This window comes from Hemiscyllium ocellatum, chromosome 49, assembly GCF_020745735.1.
Source record: "Hemiscyllium ocellatum isolate sHemOce1 chromosome 49, sHemOce1.pat.X.cur, whole genome shotgun sequence".
NCBI classification, from domain to species: Eukaryota; Metazoa; Chordata; class Chondrichthyes; order Orectolobiformes; family Hemiscylliidae; genus Hemiscyllium; species Hemiscyllium ocellatum.
In genome coordinates, this window is record NC_083449.1 from 9,510,108 (window position 1) to 9,535,840 (window position 25,733).

Below are 25,733 nucleotides of genomic sequence, written 5' to 3' on the forward strand. Positions count from 1 at the left end.
GGTAGAGCTGGCCAGAGTTGATTGAAAGGAAGAACTGACCAGCAAAGATTGTGGCGCAGTGATGGCAGGAGTTTCCGGGTTAATTCAGGAGACACTGCACAAATTCATCCCAAGGAAGAAAAAACATACTAAGGGGAGGATGAGACAACCCTGGTTGACATGAGAAGTCAGAGCATAAAGGCAACAGAAGCAGCGCATAGTGTGGTAAAGATTAGTGGAAGCCAGAAGATTGGAAAGTCTTTAAAAAACTGCAAATAAAAGATGGGGCCGTGAAAGAAGTGAAATATGAGAGTAAGCAAGTTTCTAATGTAAAAGAGGGCTGCACGCCCTTTTGGATATCTAAACGGTTACGGAGAGACAAGAGTAGATATTGGACAGTTTGAAAACAATGCTGGAAAAGTAGTAATGGGGAACCACGACATAGCAGAGGATCTGACGAGGTACTTTCCATCAGTTTTTAACAGTGGAAGACACCAGCAACAGACCAGAACTTCAAGGGAGACGTGGAGACAGAAGTGAGTGCATTGGCCATTGGTCAGGGGAAGGTGCTGAGAAGATGAAGGTGGATAAATCAACAAGACCGGATGGACTGTAACAGCAGACTGGATTGGAGAGGCATTGGTGATGATCTTTCAGAAAGCACTGGAGTCAGGCAGGGTCCCAGATGACTGGAAAATGGCTAATGCTACATGTGTTTAAGAAAGGAGGGAGGCAGAGGCAGGAAACCAAAGGCTACATAGCTAGAACGTAGTCATTCCTAAGGTTTGAGAATCCCTTGTATAGAATGAGGCTGCAGAGTCCTTGAAAGTGCATGGTAAAATAGGGCAGAGTCAGCACAGCTTTAGGGATAGGTCTTCCCTGACAAATCTGGTTGAATTCTTTGAGGAAGTAACAAGCAAGTTAGACAACACACACAGCCAGTGGATATAATCGATTTGCATTTCCAGAAGGCCTTTGATAAGGTACCACACACAGGCTGCTAAACAAAGTAAAGGCAGAGAATTGGCTGCTTGGCAGAAGGCAGAGTTGGGATAAAAGGATCTTTTACAGAATGGCAGCTGGTGACTCGTGGACTTCCACAGGAGTCAGTGTTGGGACCACAACTATTCATGTTATGCCTTAATTATCTGGATAAAGGAACTGAGGGCATTGTTACCATGTTTGCACATGGGATAAATGTCGGTGGAGGGGCAGGTAGTCCTGAGAAGGTGCAGAGGGTGTAGAAGGATTTGGACAGGCTGCAAGAGCGGACGAAGAAATGACAGATGGAATACAGTGTGGGAAATTGTGAGGTTATGCACTCTGGTAGAAGGAATAAAGATGTTGATAATTATCTGAACAGGGAAAGGCTTCAGAAATCTCAAAGGCAAGGGACTTTGGGAGTCCTGATTCAGGAATTCTCCTCTGTTTACAGGCAGGTTCAGTTGGCAGTTTGGAAGGCAAATGCTATTTTAACATTTATTTCAAGGAGGCTACAATACAAGAGCAGAGATGTCCTGCTGAGGCTCTTTCAGCTCTGGTCAGACTGCATTTGGAATATTGTGAGCAGCTTTGGGCCCACTATCTCGAGAAGGATGTGCTTGAGTTGGAGGGAGCCCAGAGTACATTTACAAGAATGATCGCAGGATGAAGGACTTGTCAGAAAAACAGCAATTGAGGATAACTCTGCGTCTGTATTCAATAGATTCTAGAATTATGAGGGGGATATAGGAAGGATAGAAAGACAGGTAAAAGAGAAGGCAGAGTGGTGTTTTTAATTAAGGAAAGCATTGCTGCTCTAAATAGAGAAAATATTTCTGAAAAAGATCATCCAGTGAAAATATCTGGGTTAAAATAAGAAAGGGATAATCACCATGATGGGACTGTACTATAGCACACCACCCCCCCCCCCCCCCAACAGTCAGAAGGAAACTGAGGAACAAATATACACAGATTTCAGATATATGTAAGAATATAAAGACTGTAGTAGGCTTTTACAAACATTGTCTGGAAGTACCTTTGTGTTAAAGGCTTGGATGGAGAAGAGACTTTTAAAATTCGAAGAAAATTTCTTAATCGACATGTAAATGTTCCGAAAGAAGGAGCTTCACGTTCCAGGATACAAATGCTACAGGAAGCTTAGAAAGTGGGGGTAAGAGAGGAGTGGAGTGGCAGTTTTGATAAGGGATAGCATTACTACTGTACTTAGGGATGATATTCCTGGGAATATATCCAGGAAGTTATTTGGATGGTACTGAGAGATAAGAACGGGATGGTCATCTTTTTGGGATGGTATTATAGACTCCCTGATAGTCATCAAGAAATTCAGAAACAAATTTTGTAAGGAGATTTCAGTTCTCTGTAAGAATAATACGGTGGATATGGTAACATTACAAATGTAGACAGGGACTGTCGTAGTATTAAGGGTTGAGAAGGTGAGGAATTTATTAACTGTGTACAAGGAAAGTTTCTGATTTAGTATGTGGATGTTCCTGCTAGAGAAGGTGCAAAATTCGACCTACTCCTGGGAAATAAGGTAGGGCAGGTGACTGAGGTGTCAATGGGGGAAGCACTTTGGAGCCAGCAATCATAAATCTGTTTGTTGTTAAATAGTGATGGAAAAGGATAGACTGGGTCTTAAAGCTGAAGTTCAAAATTGGAGGAAGGCTAATTTGACAGCATTAGGCAAGAAATTTCAAAAGCCGATTGGGGGCAGATGTTGGAGGTAAAGTGAAGGCTGGAAAATGGGAAGCCTTCAAAATGCGATAACAAGAGTCCAGAGTTAGTATATTCCCATTTGGGTGAAAGGAAAGGCTGGTAGGTGTAGGGAATGCTGGATGACGAGAGAAATTGAGGTTTTGGTTAAGACAAAATGAAGCATATGTCAGGTATAGTCAGGAGAAATTGAGTGAATCCTTAGAGTATAAAGGTAGAAGGAGTATCCTTGAGAAGAATCCCAAGGACAAAAAGGGGACATGAGATAGCTTTGGCAAATAGAAGGAAGGAGAATGCAAAGAGTTTTTAGAAATAGATTAAGGACAAAAGATTAACGAGGGAGAGAATAGGGCGACTCAAAGATCAGCAAGGCACCTGATGCATGGAGCTGTGGGAGATGGGGAGAATACTAAATGAGTATTTTGCATCAGTGTTCACTGTGAAGGAGGACATGGAAGATAATAGAATGTGGGAAAATAGATAGTGATATCTTGAAAAATGTCTATATTACAGAGGAGAAAGTGCTGGATGTCTTGAAATGCATAAAAGTGGATAAATCCCCAAGACCTGATCAGGTGCACCCTCTAACTCTGTGGGAAGGTAGGGAAGTGATTGCTGGGCACCTTGCTGAGATATTTTTATCATTGATACTCGCAGGTGAGGTGCTGGATGACTGGAAGATTATTAATGTGGTGCCACTATTTAAGAAAGGAGGTAAGGAAAAGCCAGGGAACTATAGATCGGTGAGTCTGATGTCGGTGGTTGGCAAGATGTTGAAGGGAATCCTGAGACATAGGATTGATTTGCATTTGGTAAGGCAAGGACTGATTAGGGATAGCCAGCATGGCTTTGTGTGTGGGAAAACGTGTGTCATGAACTTGAATGAGTTGTTTTGAAGAAGTAAGAAAGAGGATTGATGAGGTCAGAGTGGTGGATATGATCTATATGGCCTTCAGTAAGGCGTTCGACGAGGTCCTTCGTGGGAGATTGGTTAGCAAGGTTAGATCTCATGGAATACAGGGAAGGTAGCCAATTGGATGCAGAACTTGCTTAATGGTAGAAGACTGGAGTGGTAGTGGAGGAGAGATGCTTTTCAGACTGGAGGCCCTGTGACCAGTGGTGTGCCACCAGTATCAGTGTTGGATCCACTGCTTTTCATCATTTATGTGAATGATTTGGATTTGAACATAGCAGGTATAGTTAATAAATTTGCAGATGACACCAAAATTGGACAGCAATGAAGTTTCCTTCAAAGTACAACAGGGTCTTGATCACATGGGCCAACGGGCTGAGGAATGGCAGATGGAGTTTTATTCAGATAAATCGGAGGTGCTGCATTTTGGAAAGGCAAATCAGGACAGGACTTAATGGTAAGATCGTGGGGAGTGTTGCTGAACAAAGAGACCTTGGAATGCAGGTTCATAGCTCCTTGAAAGAGGAGTCACAGGTAGATAGGATAGTGAAGAAGGCGTTTGGTACGTTTTCTTCATTGGTCAGTGCATCGAGTGTAGGAGTTAGGTCATGTTGTGGCTGTGCAGGTCATTGGTGAGGCCAGTTTGGAATCGTGCATGCAATACTGGTCTCCTTTGTATTGGAAGGATATTGTGAAATGTTGAAGGGTTCAGAAAAGATTTACAAGGAATTTGTCAGGGTTGAAGGATTTGAGCTATAGAGAGAGGCTGAACAGGCTAGGGTTGACCACATAGAGGTTTATAAAATCATGAGGGGCAATGTCTCTTTCCTGAGGTGGGGCAGTACAAAACCAGAGGAGTAGGTTTAAGGTAAATGGGGAAAAATTTAAAATGGACGTAAACAGCAACTTTTTCATGCATAGGATGGTACGAGTAAGGAATGAGCTGCCAGAGGAAAGGGAGGAGGCTGGTACAATTACAACATTTTAAAAGGCATCTGGATGGGGACATGAATAGGAAGAGTTCAAATGGATTTGGGTCAAGTGCTGGCAAATGGGACTAGATAAGTTTCTGACATCTGGTTGGCATGGATGAGTAGGACTAAAGAGTCTGCTTCAGTGCTGTACATCTTGATGACTCAATGGCTGTGAATGATGATATTTATTGGAAATGGAGTGATGTGAATTGAGAATGGAGAGGGAGTTTTAAAAAAGTGATAATTGCTTGGTGGTATTTGACTATTCTTGTGAAAACTTCTGTCTAGAAATTGAGTTCCATTTGTGTCTAATTAAACTGTTCTGTGACTGTAGAAAGTATATTTTCAGTCTGACAGCGATAATATACCTGTTGTTTGTTAGAAGGAGCTGATCACACTTGGTTTTGTACCGAGAGAATGTTACATTGTCTTGCTCCTTCATGTAATTGTCTGGAGGAAGAGAGAAGAGACATCTCCTGTCAATCAACATTGAAAGGTTTGATACAGTCAAACTCACTTAATGTAATATTCATTTTATAATCATGAGGCTGTGTTTCTTTCAAACCAGCATTTCAAACAGAACTACAGGTCTGGCTCCATTCTTGGCCCGAGTCGCTCTTTGTCTGGTGATTATAACAAAAGAAATCTCTACCAATTCACTGAGAACCAGCTACTAACCAACACCTCTACAGCTTCACAATGGGGCTACCCAATACAAGTTTGTAACTGGATCTGAGAGTTTCTTTATCAATCTATACCTGTCAGTTCCTGCGAGGTGAATGTGGGAGTACGGCTGTCAACCTGTACCTGTCAGTATAGGCCATGCAAATGTGAGAGTTATCAATCTCTCCCCGTCACTCTCTGCAATATCCGAAATATATTTACTAGAGAGTGACAGGGACATATTGATAACTACATTCACGTAGTATAAACTGACAGGTATAGATTGATAACTGAACTCATTTCCGCATAGTAGAAACTGGCAGAGACTGATTGATAAATACATTTTTTAAATAAATAGGATCAGTCCCTGTGTGCTTCACTGATGAGGATGTGTGAGTTTAGTTCTCAATATATATATGTCAGTTTCTGCTGTTGTGAATGTGTGAATTTACTTAACAATCTTTCCCTAACAGTTTCTGCTGTGTATCTGACTAGTTATCAACCTGAACCTGTCAGTTTCAGCTTTGAGAACGGGTGTGCCATTCTCAGTATCTCCCTGTCAGTTTCTGCTGTATGAATTTTAATGCAGTCATCAATTTGTACCTGTCAGTATCTTCTGTGTGAATGTAGATATTTATCTCCACCTGTCAGTTTTAGCTATAATCAATTTCTCAGTGCAATTATCAAACAGTACCTGTCAGGTTTTGTTATTTGACACCAGCGTGTCATTGTCAATCTGTTTCTACTACGTCAATTTGAGAGAGTCAATACCAATCTGTCCCTGTCAATATGTGACTAGTACAGTTATCATTGTCTACCTGTCAATTTCTTCTTTGTCAAAGTGAGACTGTAATTGTCAATCTACACTTTTCGATTCTTGTGTGAATAAATAAATATAGTTATCAATCTATTATTGTCAGTTTCTGCTTGGTGAATATGTCTGTATAATTGTCAATTCCTGCCAGTTTATGCTATGTGAATGTGTGAACTGAACTTTCATCTGTCACTATCAGTTTCTGTTTTGTGAATAAGAGTTTAATTATCAATCCTTCCTGTCAGGTGCTGTACTGTCAGGGTCTGAATGTATGTATTCATCTTTTCCTGTCAGGTTGTGTGACTATAGCTATCAACCTGTACCTCTCAGATTCTGCGACATGTGAGTGTGGTTATTCACTTGATTTGATCTAATTTATTATTGTCACATGTACAGAGATACAATGAAAAGTATTGTTTTGAGTGCCTTACAGGCAGATCATATCATACAAACTGCATTAGGGTAATAGAACAGCATCTGGAATAAAGTGTTAAAGCTGAAGCAAAGGTGCAGGGAGAGAAATTAACATTAAAATTTGAGAGGTGTATTCAAAAGTCTAATAACAGCAGAGGATCAGTTCTTGAATCTGTTGGATGGTGTATTCAAACGTCTGTATTTTCTCCCTGATAGACCACAGTGGAGGAGCGTAGAACTGGTGTCAGATGAGTCTTTGATTATATTGACTGCTTTCCTGAGACAGGTGCAAGTGTAAAGAGAGCCTTTGGATGGAAGACTGCTTTCAGTGATGGGCTGGGTTGTGCTCACAACTCACTGTAGTTTCTTGTGGTCTTGGGCAGAACAGGAGCCATACCACACTGTGGTGCATCCAGATAGGTGGTGCATCTATGAAACTTGCATGAGCCTTAATAGACATGGTGACTTTCCTTAGCCTCCTGAGGATATCTGCTTGGTGAATGAGTTTGGGTAATTGTCAATCTAAGCCTGTCACTATCTGCTATGTAAATGGGAGATTTTAGTTTTTAACAGTCTCTGTGAAGGTTTTAGTTAAGTTTAGTTAAGGATCCTTCCCAGTTAGGCTTTGTAATGTAAATGTGAGTGTATTTATCAATGTTTGTCTGACAAATTTTCTTTTGTAAACATGTGAATGTAGTTTGCAATTTTCTGGCAGTTTCTGCTCTGTGAATATGAAAATTTAGTTGTTAATCTCTAAATGAACTGCAGATGCTGGAAATCAGAAGCAAAATCAAGTTGCTGGAAAAGCTCAGCAGGTCTGACAGAATCTATGGACAGAAATCAGAATTAACATTTCCAGTCCAGGAACCCTTCCTGAGAATTGATGGTAGCCAGGAAATGATTAGTTTTTCTGCAGAAGGTAGGGTATGTTGAAGGGTCAGGAGTAAATGGTACATGGATATAGAATCCAAAGATCACGGTCAGACGAGGAAGGTGAATCACTATGAACAGAGACTGTTTGTGACTGTTGGTGTATAATAGCAGAGCTTATGATAACAAGGCCTGGTGTGAGAGGTTCTGGGTAATGACACAGGAAAACTCTAGCCCTAAAGTTGTAGAACTCCACATTGGGTCCAGAAGGCTGTCGGGTTCCCAACCAGAAAATGAGGTGCTGTTCTTCCAGCTTGCACTGAGCTTTAGCTGGAGCACTGCAGCAAGCCTAAGGCAGAGATGTTGGCCAGGGAACAGGGTGATGTGTTGAAGTGGCAGGCAACTGGAAGCTCAGGGTCTTGTTTTCTGGACAGAAAGTAGACATTTGATCTACTCTCAGTTTCCCCAGAATAGAGAAGACCACATGGCAGCTAAGAGAATGCACACAGTCAGTTCTGAGGAAGAGTCACTAGACCTCAAATGTAACACTAGTTTATTTTAGTATCAATCACTACCTGTCAGTTTCTCCTGTGAGTATGAGAGTGTCATTATCAAATTGTTCATGTCAATTTAAGTCATTTGAAACAGTGTTATCAATCTGGTCCTGTCAGTTTCTGCTTTGTGAATGAAAATGCAGTTATGAGTCTTCCTCTGAAATGTCCTGCCATGTGCATTTGAGTGTGATTGAACAATCTGTCCCTGTTATATTCTGCTCTGTGTATTTCAGGATATAGCTATGTATCTGTATCTGTCAATGTCTAGTTTTATAAAGGTGTAAATGCTTTGATCAGACTACCTGCCAGTGTTTGTAAAGTGTGTGTGGGGAGTGTGAGGGGTGTGTTTAAGTATCATGCTCTCCCTTTCAGTTTTTGCAGGGTAAATTGGTGAGAGCAGCTATCAATCCACGCCTGTCAGTTTCTGTTGTGTCCACATGACAGTTCAGGAATTGATCTAACCTTGTCAGTTTCTGCTGTGTGACTGAGAGTCAAGGGCTCAATCAGTACCAGCCACTTTCAAATCTCATGCATCAAAGTTGCTTAATTCATTGACAGCAAATAATATTGTATGAATCCAGTGATGACAACGAATCTATTGTTGTTTGCCTGAAAATCCCACCTTGTTCACTACTGTCCTTTTAAGGAAGGAAACTGCCATCCTTACCTGGTCTGGCCTACATGTGTTTTCAGACCCACAGCAATGCAGCTGACACATACTACCCTACCCCCTGGGCAGTTAGGGATGGGCAATAAATGCTGGCCTAGCCAGTGATGCCCTTGTTCTGTGAATGAATTTGGGAAAAATAATTCACAGTGACTGTGATTGATTCTGAGATAGCAGATTTTAGGGTGTTATAATTGGCCCTGAATGTCTTCTGCATTTTGTGATTTATGACAGAGGCACAGAATTGGTATGGTTATTCAGCCCATTGTGTCCAGAGTTAAAGTTTCCAGTCCAGTAACCTTTCCCGAGAACTGACATTCTATTCTTCGCCTGTTCTCCATACTAGTTTCCACTAACTGTTGGGATTCTGAACTTTATCCACTCACTGTCAGTATCTCTATATAAATGCTAATTTGAGATTAATTCTGCAGTTAAGACCATAAGACATAGGAGTGGAAGTAAGGCCATTCGGCCCATCGAGTCCACTCTGCCATTCAATCATGGCTGATGGGCATTTCAACTCCACTTACCAGCGTTCTCCCCGTAGCCCTTAATTCCTCGAGACAACAAGAATTTATCAATCTCTGCCTTGAAGACATTTAGCGTTCTGGCCTCCACTGCACCCTGTGGCAATAAATTCCACAGGCCCACCACTCTCTGGCTGAAGAAATGTCTCCGCATTTCTGTTCTGAAATTACCCCCTCTAATTCTAAGGCTGTGTCCACGGGTCCTAGTCTCCTCACCTAATGGAAACAATTTCCTAGCGTCCACCCTTTCCAAGCCATGTATTATCTTGTACATATCTATTAAGTCTCCCCTTAATCTTCTAAACTCCAATGAATACCATCCCAGGATCCTCAGCCATTCCTCGTATGTTAGACCTACCATTCCAGGGATCATCCGTGTGAATCTCCGCTGGAAATGTTCCAGTGCCAGTATGTCCTTCCTGAGGTGTGGGGACCAAAACTGGACACAGTACTCCAAATGGGGCCTAATCAGAGCTTTATAAAGTCTCAGTAGCACATCGCTGCTTTTATATTCCAACCCTCTTGAGATAAGTGACAACATTGCATTCGCTTTCTTAATCACGGACTCAACCTGCATGTTTACCTTTAGAGAATCTTCGACTAGCACTCCCAGATCCCTTTGTACTTTGGCTTTACGAATTTTCTCACCATTTAGAAAGTAGTCTATGCTTTTATTCTTTTTTCCAAAGTGCAAGACCTCGCATTTGCTCATGTTGAATTCCATCAGCCATTTCCTGGACCACTCTCCCAAACTGTCTAGATCCTTCTGTAGCCTCCCCACTTCCTCAGTACAACCTGCCTGTCCACCTATCTTTGTATCATTGGCAAATTTTGCTAGAATGCCCCCAGTCCCTTCATCCAGATCATTAATATATAATGCGAACAGCTGTGGCCCCAACACTGAACCCTGCGGGACACCGCTTGTCACCGGCTACCATTCCAAAAAAGAATCTTTTATCCCAACTCTCTGCCTTCTGTCAGACAGCCAATCCTCAATCCATACCAGTAGCTCACCTCGAACATCATGGGTCCTCACCTTGCTCGGCAGCCTCCCGTGTGGCACCTTATCAAAGGCCTTTTGGAAGTCTAGATAGACCACATCCACTGGGTTTCCCTGGTCTAACCTACTTGTCACCTCTTCAAAGAATTCCAACAGGTTTGTCAGGCTTGACCTCCCCTTACTAAATCCATGTTGACTTGTTCTAATCAGACTCTGCTCTTCTAAGAATTTAGAAGCCTCATCCTTAATGATGGATTCTAGAATTTTACCAACAACCGAGGTTAGGCTAATTGGCCTATAATTTTCCATCTTTTGTCTTGATCCTCTCTTGAACAAAGGGGTGACAACAGCGATCTTCCAATCGTCCGGGACCTTCCCTGACTCCAGTGACTCTTGAAAGATCTCAACCAATGCCTCCGTTATTTCCTCAGCCACCTCTCTCAGAATTCTGGGTGTATCCCATCGGGGCCAGGAGATTTATCAATTTTAAGACTTTTTAACTTTTCTAGCACACTCTCTCTTTTGTAATGACAATCATACTCAACTCAGCCCCCTGACTCCTTTTAATTGTTGGGATATTACTCATGTCTTCCACTGTGAAAATTAATGCAAAGTACTTGTTAAGTTCTCCTGCTATTTCCTTACCTCCCATCAGTAGGCTTCCTGCATCAGTTTGAAGTGGCCCAATGTCTACTTTTGCCTGTCGTTTGTTTCTTATGTATTGAAAGAAACTTTTACTATCATTTCTAATATTATTGGCTAGCCTACCTTCATATTTGATCCTCTCCTTTCTTATTACTCTCTTTGTTATCCTCTGTTTGTTTTTGTCGCCTTCCCAATCTTCTGATTTCTCACTGTTCTTGGCCACTTGGATCTCTCTTTTTCTTTAATACATTTCCTGACTTCCTTTGTCAGCCATGGTTGTCTAATCCCTCCCCGGATAATCTTTCTTTTCTTGGGGATGAACCTCTGTACAGTGTCCTCAATTATACCCACAAACTCCTGCCATTTTTGCTCTACTGTCTTCCCCGCTAGCCTCTGCTTCCAGTCTATTTTTGTGAGTTCCTCTCTCATGCCCTCATAATTACCTTTATTTAACTGTAACACCATTACATCCGATTTTGCCTTCTCTCTTTGAAACTCCAGACTGAACTCTACCATATTATGATCGCTGATTCCTAAGGGTTCCCTTACTTTAAGATCTTTTATAGAGTCTGGTTCATTGCAAAGCACTAGGTCCAGAATAGCCTGCTCCCTTGTGGACTCCATGACAAGCTGTTCCAAAAAGCCATCCTGTAAGCATTCCATGAATTCCCTTTCTTTGGATCCTCTAGCAGCATTATTTACCCAGTCCACCTGCATATTGAAGTCTCCCATGATCAATGTGACCTTGCCTTTCTGACATGCCTTCTCTATTTCCTGGTACATGTTGTGTCCCTGGTCCTTACCACTGTTAGAGGGTCTGTACAAAACTCCAATTATGGTTTTTTTGCCTTTGTGGTTCCTCAATTCCACCCACACAGACTCTGCATCATCCGACGCTATGTCATTCAGTGCCATAGATTTAATTTTGTTCTTAACTAACAAGGCAACCCCACCCTCTCTGCCGACTTCCCCGTCTTTTTGATAAGTTGTAAATCCTTGGAGGTTTAACTGCCAGTCCTGACCCCCCTGTAACCAAGTCTCTGTGATGCCTACCACATCAAAATCATTCACTATGATCAGTTATCTGTCTTTGGATAACTATAGTACCATTTTTGTTCTGTGGGCAACAGTGTCAGGTAGAGTATGTGGATCTCATTCTCTTTCTATGTTCAGCTGTGTTTTTTGGGGGGGGTAAGTGTAGGATAAACTCTATCAATATTCACTAACCTTTTGTGATTAAGGGATTAATGTTGGATGAATATTTGTCCTTGCCATGAATTTGAATTTCATTGTATTCAGACTTTTTTTTTTACACTTTATGTATGCAGGAGCCTTTATCAGTTGCTGCTGGACACTAAGATGTAACATCTGACGCAAATAATGGTTTGGTGAGTCAATTTAAAACTGACCATATTTGGAAATACCTGGGTCTAAATTTCATTTTTTTTCCCCTTTTACCAATAACTGGCTGAGTGTGAGTGAGTTTTCTGTTGTGCTGCCAATCTGTATCACTTGAAAGGAGTAGCACTGGTCGATAACACACTGACATTTTTTGGATGTCACTTTATGTTTCCAGTTCTGCATGTCATGATCTGACACACTTTTTGTGAGGTGGGTTTAATGCCTTATAAATCAATGTTTCATACATTAAAACGTATGGAAATGCTTCTGCATTACTCAGGCCTTCAATCAGAATGTAAGTGTGCAGAATGTGTGTGTTCATCAGCACCAGACTCAGTGTGAGAATGGGTTTCATTCACACTCTGATACTAGATATCAATGTGCTCCTTATTCTTGGTTCTTGTGTTTCACAGTGCTTTAGTGTCATCCAAATTGAAACATGTCACTTTTAGTAACTTCTCATGTACTTCATTGTTCAAACTTCTGCTGTTTAACATGAATGGGGCACTATACATTGCCACTGGAGTCAGCTCCTGTCAGTGAAAGTGGATGTGTTTGTACATCTGTTAATCTCTGGCACTGCACACGTAGTTTGATCATTTCCACAGTCAATGTTTCTTAGCTTTCGTGCCTATGGGATCCATGGACAGGTGAACATGCAACACATTGCAGCAGAAAAGTATGTACGCTTTTCTTCAGAGTCAAGGGGAGAAAAGCAAAGGACTTTTGTAACTCCGACAGTGCAGAGTCGAAATGGGAACAGTGGGGATATCAAGGTCTGGTTTTCAGGATGCTACCAATTATTGCATAGTGACATATATTACCAATAAATTAATGATCAGTATTAACCAAACCCATTTGCAACTAAGTGAACATTTCAACTGCATTCCAGCTGACTGACCACCGTGTTCCTTGTACAGGAAAGGTAATTGGCCAGTCTGGACAGTATGTGGTGCAGTGGTCTTGTGTTACTCTGTTGTTTGGTTTGGGGGAGGTGGGGAAGAGGAGGAGGAGGAGGAAAAGATTCCACCATTAACTGTTATGTTGTTATACATTGTCTTTGATCAGTCAGACTTAATAATTTTGAGAGACTTACTCTGTGCTGTAAATTTCTTTGACTTGAGATCTGAGAGCAGAAATCAGTTTGATGTCATGTTTTCTGCTAATTGTGGTGTATATAGATTTTCATTACTGTTAGATGTTGTAATGAGTATTTCAGGATGGTGTAAAAATTTGCAACTATTGTAAATCAGTCAGTAGCTGTGTGAGAGATTTGTGTGTGTGTGTGTGTGCGCGCGCGCGCATAGGACTTTTGTTTATCAAAAGATTAACTTTGTCCTTCTCATGTAGTGATAAAGCCAAAGTTTCCTTCTGCATCTGCACTCAATATCTCCTTCAGAAATCCTTGCTGTAACGATGTAACAGCATGATCTGTTTGTTCACCTTGATTGTAACTTTAAGTCCACATGTAGTAAAGGCAATTTTAATGAAGTTCCTGAATGTCTACTTCATATGAGGATACAGTCTATCCCTCTTCTGATGCTGCAAATGATAATTGATTATGCACAATGGCATTTATTGGAACTGAGCTGTTATGCATTGAGTACAGGGAGAAGTAAAAAAAATCAGTGATGTTTGACTCTTGGATTGAATGTGGAAATGTCTGACTCAATCCACTGACTGTGGAAAGGATGTTCTCCAATCTGACAACAGTAACATACCTGCCGGTTGTTAGAAGCAGCTTGGCTTTGTACTATCAATCATTTGCCTGGAGGAAGATAAGAGATATATATCCAGTAAATCACCATTAGCTGAGGAGGAGGACATCAACTGATCAACGCAACATTCAAGTCACGATCATGATAATTCTGTTTTTAAACAGGGCAATGTGAACAGAGCAAGGCCAGCTGAGGACTCGAGCCCTGAGCTCCTCCCAATCTTTTTCTGATTGTGAAATTCTAAAACAATTTATTAAGGTATAAAAAAACTAAACAACAACTGCATAATGCCATAAATAGAATGATTACACAGTTCAATATTCAGCTTACCACACACTAACTGTTGAAGGAAGAACAACGGGCACTACTATCTCATTTAGATAGACAATACGTGCAGGAGTAGGCCATTTCTGCCCTTCGAGCCTGCACCACCATTCAATATGATCATGGCTGATCATCCTTAATCAGTATCCTGTTCCTGCCTTATCTCCATAACCCTTGATAGCTTTATCCAACTCTTTCTTAAACGAATCCAGAGAACTGGGCCTCCACTGCCCTCTGGGGAAGAGCATTCCACACAGCCACTACTCTCTGGGTGAAGAAGTTTCTCCTCATCTCTTTCCTAAATGGTCTACCCCATATTTTTAAGCTGTGTCCTCTGGTTTGCCACTCACCCATCAGCGGAAACATGTTTCCTGCCTCCAGAGTGTCCAATCCTTTAATAATCTTATATGTCTCAATCAGATCCCCTCTCAGTCTTCTAAACTCAAGGGTATACAAGCCCAGTCGCTCCTGTCTTTCAGCGTAATGTAGTCCCACCATTCCAAGAATTGACCTTGTGAACCTCCGCTGCACTCCCTCAATAGTCAGAATGTCTTTCTTCAAATTTGGAGACCAGAACTGGACACCATAGTCCAGGTGAGGTCTCAGCAGGGCCCTGTACAGCTGCAGAAGAACCTCTTTGCTTCTATACTCAATCCCTCTTGTTATGAAGGCCAGCATGCTATTAGCCGCCTTCACTACTTGCTGTACCTGCATGCTTACCTTCATTGACTGGTGTACAAGAACACCCAGATCTCTTTGTACTGCCCCTTTACCTAAATTGATTCCATTTAGGTAGTAATCTGCCTTCCTGTTCTTGCCACCAAAGTGGATAACCATACATTTATCCACATTAAATTGCATCTGACCACTCACCTAACCTGTCCAGGTCACCCTGTAATCTCCTAACATCCTCCTCACATTTCACCCTGCCACCCAGCTTAGTATCATCAGCATATTTGCTAATGTTATTACTAATACCATCTTCTATATCATTTAATATATTGTAAAAAGCTGCGGTCCCAGCACTGATCCCTACGGTACCCCACTGGTCACTGCCTATCATTCAGAAATGGAGCTGTTTATCACTACTTTGTTTCCTGTCAGCCAACCAACTTTCAATCCAAGTTAGTACTTTGCCCCCAATACCATGTGCCCTAATTTTGCTCACTAACCTCCTATGTGGGACTTTATCAAAAGCTTTCTGAAAGTCCAGGTATACTACATCTACTGGATCTCTCTCATCCATCTTCAGAGTTACATCCTCAGAAAATTCCAGAAGATTAGTCGAGCATGATTTCCTCTTCATAAATCCATGCTGACTCTGACCTATCCTGTTACTCCTATCCAGATGTGTCATAAAAGGATGAAATTATGTTAGACTCCAGCATCTTTCCCACCACTGAAGTCAGACTAATTGTTCTATTATTTCCTGCTTTCTCTCTCACATCTTTCTTAAAGTGGTACAACATTAGCCACCCTCCAATCCGCAGGAACTGATCCCGAATCTATCGAACTCTGGAAAATAATCACCAACGAATCCATGATTTCTCAAGCCACCACCTTCAGTACCCAGGGACTTATCAACCTTCAGACCGAACAGTCTCTCCAACAACAATTCCTGGCAAATATACGTTCAGGTCCTTCAGCCACTGTTACCTCAGGGAGACTGCTTGTGTCTTCCCCAGTGAACACAGATCTGAAGTAACAATTCAATTCTTCTGCCATTTCTATGTTCCCTGATATATTCCCCTGTTTCTGCCTTCAAGGGCCCAATTTTAGTCTTTACCCCTCCCCTCTCCCCTCCCCTCCCCTCCCCTCCTTGGGCTCATGCCCGAAACATCGATTCTCCTGCTCCTTGGATGCTGCCTGACCTGCTGAGCTTTTCCAGCAACACATTTTCGGCTCATTCTAGGGTCTTGATCAAGCGAAAGTGAAGGAAAGGGGATATATTTCCAAGTGATTATGGTGTGTGGCTTAGAAAAAAACTTGCCCTCTATCAAGCTGATGTCTCCCTCCATCAACTGCATTTAACTTTTCAGATGGAGGTTGCTCTGAGTTTGGAAAGTTTACAATTTACAGAGCTTTAGTATTACTTTTGTAAACTTAACAAAACTTTAGGGCTGTGTGAGATAATATTTGATCCCAAGAATAGACATACAAATTAAGAAAATAAACAGACAAATATAAAGCCTGTGAACAATTTAGAATTCAGGGCAGAGGAGATGACTTGGGGGTTGCAGGGAGAGAGAAACTCACTGAGATATTTGTAGATAGAGGAGAACTTCTTCAAGGTAACATCCTTACAAGAGGATTCGCAGTAAGCTTAGAATCAACTTCGTGGACGTCACCAGTTTCCACGTTTCCTCTCCCTCACCTTACACCAGTTCCAACCTGCCAGCTCAGCAGCATCCTCATGACCTGTCCTACCTGCCATTCTTCCATCACATCTGTCCGCTCCAACCTCCTCTCTGACTTATCACCTTTATCCCCACCTCCATCCACCTATTACATGCTTAGCTACCTTCTCCCCTGCTCCATCCCGCTCCCATTTATCTCTCCACCCTGGAGGGTCCCAGCCTCATTCCTGATGAAAGGCTTTTGCCCAAAACATCGATTTTCCTGCTCCTCGAATGCTGTCTGACCTGCTGCGCTTTTCCAGTACCACTCTCATCTTGACTCTGATCTCCGCCATCTGCAGTCCTCAGTTTTGCCACAATTTAGAACTCAGCAAACGATGAGATAAAGGGCATTGATTAAGAGAGAGAAAAATGAGGACTGGAGTAAGCTTGCAGATATTTTGAAAAAGAAACTAACTGTTAAAGTATTGATAATGTAAAGGGGAAATGGAAGAAAACATGGGTTGGTGACCACAAAGATAGGTCTCTTACGATCAAAAAAAGGCAGTCCATATTAGGGAGCAAAAATGGCTATCCATCCAAATATGTAACTGTTGTTTTCTGATCATAAAGGATGACACAAATGATGCACCAGGAACACCGAGTTCAGTGAGAGGGAAAAATTGAAACAAATCAGTATTGTTTGGAAAATTGTGTTGGGACAATGGATAAGATTGAAACTGCGAAACAGCAAGGCCTGGTCATCCACATCCCAAAGTACTTAACATAGTGGTCCCAGAAATAGTGAATGGTCATGTCAATGGAATCTTGGAACATTTGTAATATTTTCCACAGATTGTGAGTTAGCTAATGTGACAATCTATTTGAAAAGCAAGTTAGAGATAATCTGGGAATTATACGCCACTCAACCTGCAGGAAAAAAATACTTGCAAAGTGTCTGTGGGGGAAAAAAAAAGATTGGGACCAAATAAAGTCAGCATGGATTCGAAATGCCTGTTCCTGTGTCATTAATGTTTTATGTTCTCAGCTTGGCAAATCTGCTGGAGTAGAGGTGATAAGCAGATGGCATCATTCAGATGTTTCTTTTGACAAAATCTCACATAAAACAAAAAAAAATGGTGTTGAGATGGATTTAAAAAAAACTGGTTGGCTGAAAGAAAACACATAGAGGGAATAAATGCTGATAACAATCGCATACAACTTGATCACTTTGATCCTCCCTCATACTTCATAAACCCAATCTTTCAGACACTGAATCAATGACCGGCATTCCTTTAATAGGCCTCAGCTTCCCATTACCTCATAGCATTGAACAGACACTATAATCACTCATCTGTGCCATCTTTCTATGCATCCTCTTCATTCACATTCCAAAGTTAATTGCTCGACTCCTTCAGACCTCTTGGACTGACTTTATCTCTGAGTCAGTTTGAATTCTGTTATTCATTGTATGTCAGGTGCTTTCTTTATGAAATTCTGTTTTTCCTCGTTTATTACCCATTGTCCTAATTATGTGTGTTAAAAATACCAAAGACATTTAATTTTAACTAGTTGCTATAAGATTTGTAAGAATGCTTTCTGTTCTGGTTAGTTAGGTTTATGTCTGTTTTTAAAAGACTTCCAGCAGAGATACATGGAACCAAAACATTTATGCTTATGTGTGAAAATTAGTAAGTTTTCAGACGTACCCTCATTTGTCCTGGACAAAATAGATTACTCACAGCCATTAATGACAATGTACTAAGGGTAGACATTTGTCAGCCATTTGTGGGAGCAGACATAACCATTTTGTTACCAGCAGATACAGTTCACCTCTGCAGTTCTGTTTGAATTTCAGAAGATGCGAGAGGCAGAAAATGAAATTTCACATCAGTTTTTACTGGGAATAGGCAAACGCAGTAAAATGAATATTGACATTTTGAAAGGAGTTCACACTACAGAAGAGGAAATGCTGGAGGTCTTTGAAAACAAAGTTGGATAATCTCAGATACCTGATCTGGCTTATCCCAGGACATTGCGGGAAGTTAAGGAAGATATTGTGGTGCCCATTGCAGAAATATTTGTATCATCTGTAACTATGGTGTGGTACTGGATGATCGGATATTGGGTAATATTTTGCCGTTATTTTAAGATGGGATGTAAGGAGAAGCCTGGGAAGTATAGACCCGTGAGTCTGACTTGTGCGATGGGTACATTATTGGAGGTGATTCTGAAAGATAGGGTTCAAATGTATGGTTTTGGGGAGGAGTGGTAGGAGAGGGCAAGGAATAATTAGGAATTTTCAGGATTGTTTTGTAGAAGGAAATTGTATTGCCCAGAATCAATTGAGATTGTTCAGTGGGTATGTAAGAAGATTGAGGGCACATGGGTAAACATTATTGACTTGAAGTTTGATAAGCCTTTTACAAGTTTCTGCATGGTAGACTAAATAGCAAGGTTAGTTTACATGGGATTCAGATTGAGCGTGCCAATTGAACATAAAATTGGCATAACAGCAGGAGATGGAGAGGAGATGGACAGTTGCTTATTAGACTGGATGCAAGTTACCAATGATGTTCCACCCCAGTCGGTGCTGGGTCCACTTTTGTTTGTTTTTTATGTAAATCATTTAGATGAAAATGCAGAAGACATGGTTAGTAATTTTGCAGATGTCATCAAAATTGGTGGTATAGTGGACTGTGAAAGCTATCTCAGATTAGAAACAAATCTTGATTAAATCAGTCGATGGTGTGAGGAATGGCAGATGGAGTTACGGAGACATTGCATATTTACAAAACAAACAAGGGTAGGCCTTATACAATTACAAGCAGGGCCTTGGGTAGTGCTGTTGAACAGAGAGACCTATTTGGCCAGCTGCATATTTTTGAAGTTTGCATCACATGTGGTGAAGAAATCATCTAGCGTGCTTGCCTTCATTGCTCAGACCTTTTGAGTACAGGAGTTGGAAGGTTGTACTGAAGTTGCATAGGATGTTGATGAGTTCTCTTCTGGATTACGGTATCAAGTTCTGGTCACCCTGTTATCAAAAGTATACTATTGAGCTGGAAAGGGTTCAGAAAAGCTTTACTCGGATGTTGATGGGAATGGAGGGATTCCGTTACAAGAATGGACTGGGACTTCTGTTCTCTGGTGCCTAAGATCTTGACGGGTGATAGAGTTTTGACAATCATGAGGGCTAAAGGTAAGGCGAATGGTAGGTATCTTTTTCTATGGTAAGAGACTGCAAGACTAGAGACACTTGGAGTCATAGAGATGTACAGCATGGAAACAGACCCTTTGGTCCAACCCGTCCATGCCGACAGATATCCTTCGGGAGGAATGGGTGAAGCAGCCATTTCTGATTGGTTCCATTGTTCAGCCCCTCCTAATGTTTCAATTCCCAATCAGGTCTCTGCTTCATTCCCCAATCCGGAGAGGGCACGGGGTGGAGGACGGATAATACCGGTGCCAAATCATCCATCGCCTTTTTACAATTTGAAAAGCCCGCCAATATGTACCGAAAAATAAAGAGTTTAAACACAGAAGAATGCACGAATACTCGATTTAATTTACTTCTACATTAAAAGTGTAACCTTTACATTATCTCCCTTTACTTCTCCTAAAATTCTGATCCAGAATGGAATTTTCTGAACATTAAACACAAGCAGAAACAAAAAAGGCGCCAAATTCTGCAACTAATCATTTATTTCACATTTCAACAGCACCCCGATATACTGATAAAACATTATTACGTTCTTCCAAGTGCATGAATAGTGTACACGATCGTTAGAGAATATTTTAAAATCGTCCTCCCCATTGCACACGATCATAGATCGATTTAAAAACTCCACATTTACTCTGCCACTTCTGCAGCTGTTCTAGTTTTATTTCGGTGTATTTTGCCTGGCTCTGCATCCGGACAAATACCCGTGCGGAGATTTGGAAATGAAAAGTACACAAAGTAAAATCGCACTTCGAGGGAAACTGTTTATTTTGCTAGTCGGCTAGTACTTGGGGCACTTTGTATTTGGGGGGTGAAACTCCTGAACTGATCGAGTAACACGGACATATAAGCAACTGAAAAATGACTCAGTGGCGTTTAACATGATCTCTCTCCCCAGGAAGGGACTACAGGATATACCTGATCGCATCCGAGAATAAGGCGTGCACCTGGTCAGCTGTCACTCATTTCTTTATATAACATTTACAACATACAAATCCCGCAGACATTAATGGCACATACCCAGAAACATAATGGTCCAGTTGTTTCAGGGAAGTTGTAGGTGGCTCTTGTGAAACTTGAAAGGGTTCAGAAAAGATTTACAAGGTTGTTGCAAGGGATGGAGGATTTGAGCTATGGGGAGAGGCTGAACAGGCTGTTTTCCCTGGAGCGGAGGTGGAGGGGTGATCTTATAGAGGTTTACAAAATTATGAGGGGCATGGATATGATGAATAGACAAAATCTTTTTCCCTGGGGTGGGGGAGTCCAGAACTAGAAGGCATAGGTTTAGGGTGAGAGGCAAAAGAGACCCAAGGGGCAACTTTTTCACATACATGTATGGAATGAGATGCCAGAAGAAGTGTGGAGGCGAGTAGAATTGCAACATTTAAAAGGCATTTGGATGGGTAGATGAACAAGAAGGGTTTGGAGGGATATGGGCCCGGTGGGACAGGTTGGAATGACTAGTTGGCATGGACAAGTTGGACTGAAGGGTCTTTTCCCATGCTGTACATCGATGAAGGACATTCTACCAGCATCTACTCTGTCAACACCCTTCAATTATCTTTTCCGCTATTCTGCTTCAAATCTCCAGTAGTCTAATCTTAAACTATTCATTCATTCCTCAGAAGAGTTGCCAGTGTGTGTGTCATTGTCATCTTTACTCTGATTACCCCAATGACTAAAGGGAACTGACGTACTGTGATCCGTGCTTTTTGCTCTTTGCTGACTACAATAATTTTACACTCTATCTGTTAGGCCCCTCAATCGGTGTAAGCAGCCTCCTGCCAATACTTAGGTTCCTGATATCTTACTTTGCACTACATTAGAATAGATATTATTCCATGCATCTCAGTTTCCAGCAGGATTTTTTTTATTATAAACTTTGCTATGTGGATTTTCTCTGAAAATTATTTGGTGACAAGTTATTTGTACTCACTTTGAACTGGTTACTGTTATTTAAGGATATTTTGAACATGGTACTTGTGCGAATTTTAATTATGACAATCTCGTGTTATTTGTTTTATCACTGCGATTCCCTGATTACACTGTGAATGATAGTGTTGTTCAGAATTTCAGGTTGGTTAAGGGTTAGTTTATTTTTCGTTATCGGCTGTGTAAAACGGGAGAGCGATTATCGATCTGCCCCTGTAAGCTTTTGCGAGGTGAATGATTATTACTCTCACAATCCGTCCCTGCCAGTTTCTGCCATCTGAATGTGAGAGTGTAATCACCATCTGTACCTGTCAGCTCTTCCACAGTGAGTACGTTTGTACAGAGAGAGAAAGAGAGAGAGAGAGTATATTTTGGACAAGAGTTCAGACTTTGCAGTTTAAATATTGTGCAAATGTCAATGAGCTGTGAACAGTGATATTTGTTCAAACTGGACACAAGTGAATTGTGAGAGAAAAACAAACTTACATTTTCTCTGTTGTTTCTCTCTCTCAAATTGAGCTCAATGTGTAGCTGACCCAATCTGCTCTGACTGTGGAAATTATATTCTTCACTCTGACAGCAGTAACGTACCTGCTGTTTGTTAGAAGGAACTGGTCACCCTTGGCTCTGTACCAAGGGAAAATTACATTGTTTTGGTCCTTCAAGTATTTCCCTGGAGGAAAACAGAAGGGAAATCTCCTATAAATCACCATCAACCAAGTTTGACCATCTTTAACTGATCAACGGAACATTCTGTTAATAATCATTAGGATATTGTATTTAAAGACAGGAATCCAAACAGAGCAACATGTCTGATTCTACTCTTGCTCCATGTCTGGTGATTTTTCTTTTTATTAATTCAATACCAATTGAATGAGATCCAGAAGCTCCCCAATAACTGTACAGCTCCATGAATGGGGCTATCCAATGCAAGTGGGGCTGTGAATATCAGATTCATTACTGAACTATGCAGGTCAATTCCCACTTTGTGAATGACAAACACACTCTCACATTTTGTCCCTCTAAGCCTTTCTGAAATTACTAATGTCTTCACATAGCAGTGATTCACAGGGACAGATTGATGTAGAACTATCAATCCATTGCAATGAAATTGTACATAAAGGGGCCATTTGGCCTATCGTGTCCATTCCAACACAAAGACACTAGATGGCCATGGTAATCCCATCTTCCTGCACCCACTCCATAACCCTGCAGCTGAGAGCACTGTCCATTTCTGCAATGAGAATGTATTTCTCAATTTGTTCCAGTCAGACTCTGTTTCGTGAATATATGTAAATGCAGCTATCAATTTGTACCTGTCAGTTTCTTCTGTATGAACATTTGCATTGCGTTATCCACCTCTACTTGTAAATGTCAAAATACAGTTCTAAATATGTATTTGTCAGTCTCTACAATGTCAATGCGTGAGTTCATTGACCAGCCTATCCCTGTCAGTTTCTACTCTATTAATGTGAGATTGTCAGGAATAACCTGCACCAGTCAGTTTCTGGTTTGTTAATAGGTGAATGCATTTATCAACATATACCTGTCAGTTTCAGTCAATGTGAATGTGAGAATACAGTTATCAATATGTGCCTGTCAGATTCCGCTGTGTGAATGTGGCTGTCATTTTCAGTTCCTACCTGTCAATTTTGTCATGTGAATAAGTGGTTGTTAATCAATGTGTCGCTGTCAGTTGTTGCAATGAGAATGTGTGACTGTCGTTACCAATCTGTCTATGTCACTTTCTGCTATGTGCATACATGCATGTAGTTATCAATTTGTACCTATCAGTTTCTGCTCTGTGTCTGTGGGTGTACTTATCAATCCATTGCTGTCAGTCTTTACAATGTGAAAGATCAATCTTTCCTCATTAGTTTCTGTTCTCTGAGTGAGTGTTTAATTATCAATCAGTAACTGTCAGTTTTTGGTTTCATGAATGTGGAAATGCATTTATCATTTTGTATCTGTCATATTCTGCTTTGAGTTTTTCTGAGAGTTTAGTTTTGATCTGTCCCTGTCAGAATGTATGTGCATCTGTAAATGTAGTTACCAGTCCATACCTGTCAGTTTTTCTGGGTGAATGTGTGTGTGAAATTGTCAATCAATCCATACCTAATTCCACTGTGTGAATGAGAAAGTCAGAAGCAACTCTTCCTGTCAATCTCTGCAATGTGAATATGAGTGTATTTATCAATATTTCCCCATCAGTTTCTGCTCGGTGAGACAGTGTTGTGATCAATACATTCTGTTGTATGTATGTCTTTATCAAATTATACTTGTCAGAAAATTATACTTGTGGGCGGCACGGTGGCACAGTGGTTAGCACTGCTGCCTCACAGCGCCTGTAGACCCGGGTTCAATTCCCGACTCAGGCGACTGACTGTGTGGAGTTTGCACGTTCTCCCCGTGTCTGCGTGGGTTTCCTCCGGGTGCTCCGGTTTCCTCCCACAGTCCAAAGATGTGCGGGTCAGGTGAATTGGCCAAGCTAAATTGCCCGTAGTGTTAGGTAAGTGGTAAATGTAGGGGTATGGGTAGATTGCGCTTCGGCGGGTCGGTGTGGACTTGTTGGGCCGAAGGGCCTGTTTCCACACTGTAAGTCTAATCTAAAAAAAAAAATTTTCTCTGCCTATACTGAAGTATACCAGTTAGTTTTGTCAATCTGAGTATAAGACCACAGGCTTGAATCTATGCCTATCTGTTTCTGCCAAGTCAATATGAGAGTCATGTAGGGATAGAATTTTTAATCTCTACCTGTCAGATTCCATGTAAAATTGAGTGTACTTATCAAACTGAATCTGCGAGTTTATGTTATGTGAAAGTGGAAGTGTTGTTTTCAGTTTGTACATGTGGTTTTCTGTTATTTGATGAGAAGAGTGTAATCTGTCCCTGTCAGTGTTTCCTCCATGTATCTGAGGAAGTAATCAAACTACACCTACCAGTTTTTGCTATATGAATGAAAGTGTACATCTCAACCAATGTCTGGCAGTATGAGCTATGAGAACAAGAGTGTTGCTATAAGTCTGCACCATTCAGCTCATGTTATTTCAACATGTGAGTTTAGTTATCAATCAGTACCAGTCAGTTTCTGCTTGGAGTGTGTATATCAATCATTCCTTGGCAGTATCTGTGTTATGGATATGTGAATGAGGTTATCAATTCATAAACCTGTCAGTTTCAACTATTTACTTATAGAAATATAGTTATTGACCTCTACCTGTCAGATTATGTTCTGTGAATATCAATCTGTCTTTGCTTTGTGAACACACAAATATAGTCATCAATATCGATATGTCAGTTTCCACTATGCGAATGTGTATGTGTATTTCCAACCTGTCCCTGTGTGTTTCTGCTGTCTGTGAGAGAGAATGTTGATATGAACATGTAGCTGTAAGTTTCTGGTTTGGAAATGTCCGATGCCTTTATCAAAATGTACATCAATTTCTGTCATGTGAATGTGTGAGCCTATTATTGGAACATGTGGTTCTGTGAATATGTAATTAGTGGTTATCATCTGTACCTCATACAGTCAAAGAGTCAGAGATTTACAGCATGGATACAGACCCTTCGGTCCAACCCGTCCATACTGACCAGATATCCCAACCCAATCCAGTCCCACCTGCCAGCACCCGGCCCATATCCCTCCAAACTCTTCCCAAATGCCTCTTAAATGTTGCAATTAAACCCGTCTCCACTACTTCCTCTGGCAGCTCATTCCATATATGTATCACCTTCTGTGTGAAAAAGTTGTCCCTTAAGTCTCTTTTATATCTTTCCTCTCTCATCCTAAACCTATGCCCTCTAGTTTTGGACTCCCCCACCCCAGGGAAAGGACTTTGTCTATTTATCCTATCCATGACCCTCAAAATTTTGGAAACCTCTATAAGGTCACCCCTCAGCTACCGACACTCCAGGGAAAACAGCCCCTGCCCGATAAGCCTCTCCCAATAGCTTAAATCCTCTAACCCTGGCAACATCCTTGTAAATCTTTTCTGAACCCTTTCAAGTTTCACAACATCTTTCCGATAGGAAGGAGACCAGAATTATACGCAATATTCCAACAG

General features: G+C 41.2%; 1 protein-coding gene and 1 long non-coding RNA gene across 2 annotated transcripts in view; both read right to left on the reverse strand.

The window, feature by feature from the left end:
• The window catches only part of LOC132837099 (uncharacterized), a 489,878-nt gene that overhangs the window by 415,013 nt on the left and 49,132 nt on the right, over positions 1-25,733 (reverse strand). The window lies entirely within an intron of this gene.
• LOC132837233 (uncharacterized) overlaps positions 1-25,733 on the reverse strand; it is a 44,752-nt gene that overhangs the window by 6,434 nt on the left and 12,585 nt on the right. The window contains exons 3-4 of the long non-coding RNA XR_009647436.1: positions 13,858-13,904; positions 4,950-5,031 (exon numbers count right to left, since the gene is read on the reverse strand). This is a non-coding gene — a long non-coding RNA (uncharacterized LOC132837233). The remainder of the gene's footprint in view (positions 1-4,949; positions 5,032-13,857; positions 13,905-25,733) is intronic.